Source organism: Pungitius pungitius, chromosome 3 (genome assembly GCF_949316345.1).
Source record: "Pungitius pungitius chromosome 3, fPunPun2.1, whole genome shotgun sequence".
NCBI lineage: Eukaryota > Metazoa > Chordata > Actinopteri > Perciformes > Gasterosteidae > Pungitius > Pungitius pungitius.
The window spans coordinates 11620590-11631509 of NC_084902.1; the positions used below are offsets into that span (position 1 = coordinate 11620590).

Here is a 10920-nt window from a genome sequence, read left to right on the forward strand (position 1 = left end):
GGTCACACCTTAATGTGCAAGTATGAATAGCATCAGGGGCACCAGTCATAATAGTGTCAGAATCATAAAAAGGTTCAATTTACAGTTAAATATTTGATTTCATCCCAGACTCAATTCAAATTAGATATTTCTGATGCAGCGGAACAAACCATTTTAGCACAGAGGGGAATTTAAGAGACAAGAATGATGGAAATATAATTTTTCATGGCCGCCTTCTTGACAAAGAATGTCCTGCTTTCCTGCATGTACATTTTATGGTTTGTTTTTCCTTTCCCATGTGTACTTTTAGTCATCACAGCCTTCAAATGCTATGAATGGATTTAAGGAATAGAACTTCATATAATGATGTGTCATTATACAGTGTATGATTAGATCATCATAGTAGACAGATCCAATGCATAAGCCACACATATTGGATTAAATGCAATGAGTAGAAGCTTGTATGTGTGTTATACGCACGAGCCACAAAAATTAAGTTTAATTTGAATCCCCTTATTAGATCATTCTAACAGATGCATTGATTTGCGGCCTAACCAATGTGTACCACTGCTGATCAAGATTAACATTTACCGTCTTCAACCTAAAAGGCTAAGGTGTTAAACAAGTTTTTATAACTTGTGTGTAAATATTTCCCGTTTATTTAAAGAAAATACATTGTCCATTATCATTTGTTGTTGTGTACATTTTTGTAGGCATATGCACAAAAAAGCTCAAAATATTTCATATATTTGTCTTCCATTCAGGGGCATAAACGTAAAATTGAATTTAGCTTACAGTGAAAGAGTTTGATAAACATAACACTATTTTGGCTGGTGTTGCACCAGTGTTACTTTTCCAAACTTCTTTTCCTCCAAATTTAATAGAGAGAAGGGCATTAGTCAGACACGCCATCGATTGTGGCTCGTGTCACAGCAGATGAACACACAGTTCACTCCATTTCTCACCCTTTAACTCTTGTGTATTGAGCTCTGGAAAGAGAAAAAAAAAATGCCACAGTTATTCCTGTCACTTACCTGAGAAAATCTGGGTGCATTTAACTTCCATGATAAGACTTATCTTACTTATCTTTTCTGTGGATTTATCAACTGAGAGCACATAAATACTGAAAATGAAAATAACCAGTTGTAAGAAATACCAACCTTAAGTGTCTCTGGTGCAGTGCTTTCATGCACAACTTGGTTATAATGTCATCAATCTCACACGCAGAAAACCGCCACACTAAACATTTTAGCTGTAAATGGTTTTCAGAGTAAACAAATAAACTTCTTGGAAATGATTTAAACCGCTGCAAGATTGTGTATAGACCCAAACAATTCAAGGGAGCCACCATTTGTTTTCTCTTCCCCAAGTGCACAACTAAAGGCGTATATGGGGCTATTAGAGTTAATTGCAGCTTTTGTAAATGAAGAAAAAGGGACCACTTCCACCTGTTTTCTGAAAACGAAGGAATTTCTCCGATTCTCCTCTGTCAGATTTAATTGCCAAAGCAACAATCTTGATTAGGATTTCATTGGTCCTTTTTGTATCAGCCCGAGCCGAAGCAACACAGTTTGTTTGTCCAAGCAAGACATATTTACCAACCCTAACTTCTGATAACTATAAACAAGTGCGTCCTCCACAAAGGACATTGAGAGCAACCTTTAAAGGTTGTTTAGTAAGCCACCCGTTACATTTAAAAAGAGACATGACTCTTCTTCCATTTAATGTAATTTTTGCAACCCACTTCTGAACTGCAAGAGCTAACTCAACATGAGCGTGATATTTCATTTAGCTTCTCTAAAACCAACCTGATGATATTAAGGAATTGGTGATATATCATTGTGTAGGTGTTTTCGGAAGGCTTTTTAGAAACTTAAATCCTTTACTTTCAAAATGTCAGTACGTATCGTCCATGGGCAGCTTTCTGACTGACCTCAGACAGTGACGTGAGAAGTACAATTTCATGCATGCTGCACTTCACTGAGATGTCCATCTCATGTTCATGTTACCTGAACACAGAGGAACTGTTTAAAACCTGCTGCACACACACTCCCACTGCAAATAGCAACACGCCTATTCCTGATGCTTTAGCTGTGATTTTAGACATTGTGACTGCAATGTCCTTCCATCTATTCATCAATGTCCCACTCGAAAAACATCAAACACACACGTTGACCACACAGATACCTCAATTGAGTGACAGAGCTGAGAGAATTTTTGGTGAAGTAGGTTGCACAGTAAAAAAAACAAATTAATTTTGCTCCAATATGTCCTTGGAGGATTGATTGTCATGAGGCTCATATACTTCCTTCAAGCATATCACATATCTGTGCCAATGCAACAAGATTATTACCACAGAGGACATGCATCTTTTAAAGCGTTGCCGAGATCGTTGTTTTCATTATTTTGTCAATATATCTGCCTGTCATTTGGTAAATAAATAAATTGGTAAATAAATAAATGGCCCAAATATGGTACAAACGGTGCAATATAATCTTTCAGCCCCTAAGGCAAAATGTTCAAATTACTGTTCTTTTAATTTACTATCAAAAATGACTCAAAAAATAAAACTATTATAAAACAATTTTTTAATTAACTTTCTGTCAAATGAATAATCAATTGACAAGCGAATACTTTAATGTGTAAAACAACTTCACTCAACCTTAGATAAATGCACAGCAGTTACATATAAAATGGAGCATGATTGATGATGCAGTAGTTAGGTGAAACTGCAGCTGTTACGGTGGTTTGCTTCTCCCTCTTTTTCTAAACCCAGTGTAGCGACACAGCCTTCTCATTTCATCCTCAAGGACAAACAGCTATTTGTTCTGTGTTTAAAGATCTCCACGCCGTAGCACACGGGGTAAGGCAGGCGCTTGGATGACTGTAGGCTTTGATTATGTCTCAGCATTGGGACAAAATGGATGTTTCAGTTATATATATATATTTCCACTGACTGTAGTTTGCAGTGCTTCTGCAGATGGGCATTCAACAGAATCGAAAAACAATTACATGTTATAAACTGCAACATGCTACTCCTTGTACTTTGCAGCACCTGTTAGTCTTTGGTGCACTAGAAGCATTATCGCCTCCCAGTCGAAACACCCTCTAGAATTGGTAATGAAGAGTGAGAGGGAACCTGCTACTGCGGCCTTTCTATTGCAGTGTGAAAAATGCTTGGCACAAACCCCATCCACTTCTCCATTATTCGGCCTGACTTGCCACAAGGCTAAAATAAACATTGTGAGGCCCGGACCCACATTGCCATTATAAGGCCTCCAATAAAAAACATATAGAGAAACACATATTTGATCTGGAGCTGGGGCAAACTTAACCAGTTGGATGTACAGGGGTGAGAGGCCATCGTATATATATAGCGTGAGCAAGGCCTGGTTATGCTGCTTCTTTAATCCTCCCCTCTTAAAGCAGACAGTATTGACTAAAAATCAAGAGGTGACACTTTGAGAAAGGAAAGGAAGCTATAAATACCCGCCCTAGCACAGGGCTTACTGGTGGCTTTTTAAGCATGTTTTATGAGATATCCAACATCCGTGTTTCACTGCAGCCTCCACTGAGTGGGACTTAACGGACAGCATATGGTTCTCTTAGCTTGCCCGCCCAGTTGGCATACTGACCACTAACGGTACCTTCGAGGGAAGCCAGTGTGACCTCCGGAGATGAGAGGTGCTCCCGACAAAGGCAACAACACTAAGTCCAAACTGGAGGCCTGTACATGAGAGGCATCTACAGGCAGTGGAGAACGGCAGGGAAGAAATAGCCCTTGTGTTTAACTTGCATATTTACCATGGTTATGATAATGCCGCTTCTCGGTTTGGAAGGGGAATCTCGCCGTGGTGTGACACTGAGCAATAATACAAGTTGCCTGAGAGAATCATGTCAAATAATATACGCTCTAATAATTGCTCGTTATGCAGCTATTTTTAATAAAAGAAAACAAAACTGTTACACTTGCAAGTCTGTGTTATCATAAACTGTGTCCCTTATATTTAATTCACTGAACCAAGACGAACACGGTGACTGAATAAAGCACTTTATCGCGTCACACGCGATAACAAGTTGCCACAGAGGTCAGCAGGGTTCCACATGAGCCTTCACCGCAGAGAAGAACACAAGCAAGCGAGGGATCAGAGTTCCCCTCTGTTCTAGATGAATCAGGGAGGATCGTCTCTGTTGCTCATGATCCGATGCTCCGCTAGGAAGCTCTTTTCCCCTCCCATTTCCTGCCTGGTGAGCTGAAGCCTCTGATGATGTCCGTACTGCTATTTATACGCTCACCACTGCTCAGCACATTTACCGGCATCACATAAATAGTCATCCAGTATGAGAGATAGTGTGCAAGAAGGGAGGGTTTGCTCCAACTAAGCACCCTTTAAGGGTTCCTATGTTTCACAATCTCAATGTCATAGTTCTGACTGTCTCGTCACTCATCGTGCTTGAGGTGGTAAATGCATTCTATTGAATGTTGTTATCACCAATTGATGTTTTTATGTTCCATTTTAATGTGCATATCGATTTTGTGATATATTGATATACTGCATATTTTCAAAAATGTTGTCAAAGGATCCTAAAGGATCGTTGAATTCATGTTACCATCTCTCCTCACACAATGTCTTGCACGTGAATAAGACTCAGTATCTGGTATGCTAAAATGTAATAATCTCGCTGCTAGTTTACCTGTTTTTTCTCAATGTTTAAAGAAATAAATAAGAAACTCAGTATCACCAGCAGGAAAAGATGCTTCTGTAATTGCAAATAATGTCAGCTGCATTCATTACCATCAAAAGCAGGAGACTGTTTCCTAAGTGGCTGCGAGGAGAATCAAGTCTGTCTTGTCCTTTGAGAAGAAAAACTGTTAATGTGCAGGATGTGCCAAGGCCAAAAGCACAAATAAATACCACCCCAAATGTGATTATCCAACATTGCAAATATTCTTCCAAGAGTACTTCATGTCCCTGTTTATATGTATTTAGTTTTTTTCAAATTAGGAAGCAGCTTAGTGTATCATTATTTAGGTAAATACATGCATGGAGTCATTTGGTAGTAACTTGGTAGGGCAGCCTATAGTTATTTTCAAGATTTCAATACATGAATAAGCAAAGAATGAAGCCAAGGCGACGGCTTCCCCAAGCAGCGGCTTTGCTAAGTCGCTGCATGGAGATGCAAAAGAAAAATCCACATTTTAAATCCTTATACAAAGAAGTCACTACACTAATAAAAACAATTATTCAGTGTTGTGCAGTTTGAATTAAAAAGAAAAAGACTGAACACAAGTAAGGAGTCTGATGAAAGATCGCTTATAGATCTGTCAAGGTGGAAAACGTCTAGGGAAAAGATTTGCCTTTAAGTATTCCGTAGATGCAAAGTTAAAGGCATTTTGAGGATCATTTCAAACCCAAATGTGTCATTGATGGGCCACAGCTCATTACCAGAAATCTAATGATGTAAACAAGGATATGCTGTTGTAAAAAAAGGAGTAAACCTTTTTCAAAATAGCAAATTATTCTGAAATAGGTTGACTGAAACGATAATAGATCCCTTTGTATGTAAGCATGAAGGCATGTAAGGCAGTTTTTCACGAATATAACTTGTTTTTCTATCATTGTCAATCTCAAGCATCATAATAGGTTATTTCACAGTTTAGAAATAGCTGGACGTGTTGCAATTTGAGCTCATTTAAATTAAATCTAGCATAGCCCCCTTCATTCAAATATAAACTGTAAGTAAAGTTAGTTATTTTTTCAGTGCTTCAGTTTAAACTCTTTCGCAGTATGAGTCCATAATTTGGGGGATAAGCATTACTTTTGAACTGAACACAACTGGCGGGATGTATTAGATGATATACTACAGGCAACTTTCACGACCAACATGAAGAAACTGGAATGCTGCAGCACCACATTTTGACAAGATACAATGAGAACATTGTGAAATATGTTGCATTAAACACTGACTGCCGTTTCCAATCTGTTACTTGCAGGATTACAAATGCTTGGCAGAGCAAAAAGGAAGCTCAAACAATGCAACATTTGAATGTGTAACGTCAACATTGTGCCTCAAGACACTTGCTTTTGAAAGTGTTTTTTTGTATAGTTAGCTGGACTTGGAAAGGCTCGCTTTGTCACACTGACAAAGAAGTGTTTCCACAAAACACCAGAAAAGTCCCATGATCCAGAGATAAAGTCTTTTTTGAACCTCATATTTTCACAGCTCCAATGTCTGGTTAGTCCAGTTATTTACTTAAATATCTGCAGGCTTCATGAATAACACAACGTTGGCATTAGGAAAGCAAAGAACAGCCCTCTGAGCATCTTCTTGAAGATATTTTATTAGACAGGATACCATTTCAAATACTTTTTGTCGCTATTTGTCAACGGATCGACAGTAACACTTCTATCACTACAATGGCTAACAATAGCAACCTGCCAGCTACCACACAAACACTGTGACCGGCAACAACAGTAAGCCTGCAAAACTGTTATATCCTATCCATTCATGTCAGCGTATTGACGTCCTTGCTAATATTAAAAGGGATTATGTGACTCAAGTCTGCATGTTTTGCATGCCTGAAGAAGTGTTCTACTTGGATGGAAGCTGATCTCGCCGTGCCAGTCAGCTCTGTCTGAATACTGACTTCCTCCTCCGCAGATAATCCCGTGAAGAAGACAACTCTTAAATGCCTAACATCGTTAGCACAGCTCTCTGAATTCCATGAATCAGAATTAGCCAGCGCGGAGGCCCAATCCATTTCGTGCCTCACTGTTGACTTTTTCCACACGTCTCTGAAGATGTGCCATGACCATGAATCAGGTTCCAAACAATTAGGATGAAAAAGCATCCCTTGATAAGGAATGTGCTGGTGAATATGTTTGCCATAAAAGGCACAAACCATCTTGTTGCTGTTTGCATGTTAAGGTATCTTAAAGGTGCAATATACAGGATCAAGACTATTATTATAGCAGCAAACAACACTTTGCCATGTCAAGATATAAGGCAGTAATTTCAACTCAGCTGAGCTGAAAAAAGAAGTCGACCTCCCTCTGTGTGTATGTTATCCGAGCTTGTCCTTGAATCGTTTACAGCAGCAGTTGTGCTCAATTTTAGCGCATGTTGGCGCATTGGAGCACGTGGTTAGCTCGGCATTCTCTCACAGCTGGTCACACCGTCGCAAACCAACCGACAGCGTCACAGCGGAACTGCTCCTCCTCCAGTGCTCCCGAAGGTAAACGGCGTTTGCTCTGTCAGCACTATCGCCGTAGTTTGAACAGTTGGCCCCGAGCCGCCGGATCGGCCGCCTTCGAGCCGAAAGCCACAGAGAGCAAAAAAAGATGTGCTTACCATCGTGTATAAAGCACTGTTAAATTACCTCCAATTTCCTAGATGGATGGGTTTTACGATTGAATATTGTTTGTTGTTCATCTATTGATTAAAGGTCAGGCAATCCATACAGAAACAGCTCAACCCTCTCCTGGTCTTCACGACAGAAAAGCTGCAGATTTCCATTAAGATAAAGCTGAATAAAATATATGTTTTGATAAAAGTGTAAAGAAAGCTCACTGTTTACTGCAGTGATTAATGAAAAGACAATAACTGATTTTTCTTTGGTTCTATAAACACAACATCATTCATTTTAAAAGACTGATTTCAATCCATTGAAATTATTTAAGAGAAAAACCATGTTAAGTAGAGCAAAATTGTCATGTTGAGTGTTCACCTTTTTATTATAAGTCCATAAAATGTCCGGAACAGAACAGCTGTGCCAGATAAAAAGGCTGCAGGAGGAGAGGATAAGAAACATGAGCATGTGTCTGCGTGAGTTAATGACACCATCCAGCAGTTTGTGAGGAGGGAGGCAGAGAGGTTACAGTGAAACGGGACTGTGGTCAACAGACTATTTGCAAAGAAATTGCTAAGAAATATCATGCTATTCCCTCAGGTACTGATGGAGTCTTCCTCCTGGCCAGAGAAATGATTTAAAATATTTAGGAACCACTTTCTATATCATTACCATTTATAAAGTGGTAATTAATCTATTAATAGATAATGAATGATTTACTGATGCTTTAATGATCGGTATAACGGCGATTAAGCCATTTATGATAACTTTACAATGCCTAGTGAATTCCAAGTACAAAGAGACCAGAAAAACTAAATTATACATACAAATACAGTATATCTGAAGGCAAATGGATTCCAGCATTTGGGGATTGTGAAATGAAAAGTTAAATTGAGTTTGAATGCATTTTTTAAGTACAGTCTTTATTTAGTGCAAATCTATGGCCAGTTTGTCAAGCAATGATGTAGATTTTTTTTTAAACATGCATAAGGAGTGCAAAATACAAATTGCAAATCATAGCCTTCTTAAAAAGAATAACATCAGCATTGTACAAATCCTTCGGCACATTCATATAAATGAGATGAAATGTGGTTGGTGACAGTTTACTGCATTCCCACCTTAATTGTGAACAACCTCTTGCTTTTGTGCACATTTCGTTATTTGTATGAATCTGAACTACATGCCCTTGTATCACGATGCCTTTGACATCTGAGAACAAGAGAGGAAAAGGTTTGTTGATTGTTAATAGCCCGAGAAGCAATGGAATGTCTTTCTAATGCCTTGTTGCGCCATGATGAGAGAATCAAGCAGGGAGGAGCGAAAGGAGTTTTGCTCCACCAAGGTCAATTGTACCACCTTGATGTTCGATTGAAGTGGAAAAGAGCTTAAAGGAACTTTTTTAATAGCTGAGTTTTAAAAGTTAGGGTTGGGCCCAACAATAATAACGGAGACCGCATTGTGTTTTAGTGTAGGCGTGGAGTGAAGATATTTCATCTTTATTGCCAAAACAAGTAATAGCTGGACAACGCATTTTTTGCTGCACAGATCCAAAGTCGCTGAGGCAGTGTTAGGTTCCAATGAATTTTAAAGACTACATTGTTGACAGCGTCCTCTACATATTCTAACAGAGCCATAAATTAACATGGATTGTCAGTGATTTGTTACGTTACTGGTTATGTAACCCGGCTGGGAGAAAACAAAAGGGTGCATGAGCGCAGCGATTTATCATTAATTTGTCATCCTTACATTTAGGTTGGGGAAAGGGATCTAATTGCATAACCTAAGCCATGTTTCATCCCTATCGGGGAATAACCATTGGAATAATACGCACCCTGCAGAGTTTAAACCTAGATTTAAGATTGGTGTCACTGGAGTTAATCCCATTATAGGGGCAAATAGAAGCCAGGGTGAAAGAACGGATATGTATAGAGAAAAAAAAAAAGGATCAGTGCAGAGATTCAGCCAACCACGCTATGTAGCGCTGAACTCGTGGTTTAATGGATTAGACCCGAGTCAAGCTGTGATGATTAACATGACCCCCCCCCCCCCCCCCCTTGTTGGAAAGCTGTCCCCTAACACCTCAAAGCTCGAGAAAAATTAGATTGTTCTTGATCTGGATCATGGGAGGTTTGCTGTCCTGCCATCGTGGCCACAAGACAAGGCCTTCGCTCAACCCGCGGATCCATCTGTGAAAGGCAGATGACGGGGGAGTTTGACTGGTACAGCACACCACGACATGACTCACAGATGGGAGCCAGCTCAGGCAGGATTTGTCACCATAATGGGAATGGTGTCTGTATGTGTGTGCCCGTGCTTGCGTGCATGCACGTCTTGTGAGGGTGCCTGTGAGCACGTAAATACATGAGTGGTGAGACTGCGGTGTTGACTTTCAGCAGAAAATGGGGTGGGTGGAAGAGAAGGCGCTTTGACAAGTGTGTGATGCACGCTCCTGTGACGGCAGCAGCCACCAGAGAGCCGTGGTCTGTCAGAGACCGCTAATTTAGTAACCCAGGAGTTTGCCCCCCCCGGCCCCGAACCCGGGGTTCAGCAAAGTCCTTGATGCATAGGCCCTTTAAATGTACACTGGAGTATCATACTGGCTTTTGGGATTTTACTTTTTTTTTTTTCAAGATTGATGCGTTAGAGCTGAAAAACAGCAGAGACACCACAGGTTGTACCATTGTGGACTTGGGTAGCGTGCAGGAGTTGATTGAACGCATGTCTGTTCCTGCAGGGTTACAGCCTCTCTTCCATTCAAATAAAATGTATTGAAAATGTTTTCAGCCACTGGTAGGGTTGGAAAAACAAATAGTTGTCAAGATTTACAGTAAATGGGTGAAAACATGCAGAAGCAGTAACGTGGCCCTTTAAATGCTCAATTAGTCAATTGCTGTTACAGTGTGTGCAGGCCAGTAGTTTGAGCAGACCTCAGGCTGCCTGACCGGAGCATGAGTGTTAACATAATTAAAAGAGACATCAGTTGAGCCCTTGGAGCTTACGATCTGCGATAGCTTGAAAAATCCCAGAGTAACTTCCTTGATATGCTATCATTACACGCCAGCTCAGCATGAAACATTTCCCAAATGTTCATAGAAATCTAAAGAAAGCAACAGTGGGCCCTCAAGATGGTAACAAAATAGGATTAAGAGGAAATAATACAATTTCAATATATTTTGTAGTTGCACAATAATACAATATTTTGGGACTTTGGTTTTGGAGCACAACGGTTTGAATTTACTCGCATACTGTTGCCTAACAAGCAGATATGGCAGCATTAAAGGTCGTATTATGACTGTGTCACCAACTACCTGACAGTAGGCGAAAGAAAAAAATGAGTCCTCTGACTCAAGGTTAAGAAAGAATCATACAGTAATTGCCTTGAATATGTCGAGAGAGAATGAAGGTCAGGGCTCCATTCTTTGCCAATATGTTTACCAGCTCAAACTACTGTGTATCATCGCTTAGCTGCTTTTTACTGTAAATGGTAGATGATGGAAACCCTGCCTGGCTCACGGTATTGTAGGATAATATGAAAAGGAGCGGTGAGGAGCAGGAGGTGAGCACTCTAACGTGCATGAACCATTCAATGT

The 10920-nt window shown here is 39.9% G+C and overlaps 1 protein-coding gene across 2 annotated transcripts in view; it reads right to left on the reverse strand.

Moving 5' to 3' along the window:
• lrfn1 (leucine rich repeat and fibronectin type III domain containing 1) overlaps positions 1 to 10920 on the reverse strand; it is an 83715-nt gene that overhangs the window by 42422 nt on the left and 30373 nt on the right. The gene's annotated exons all lie outside the window — the stretch shown is intronic.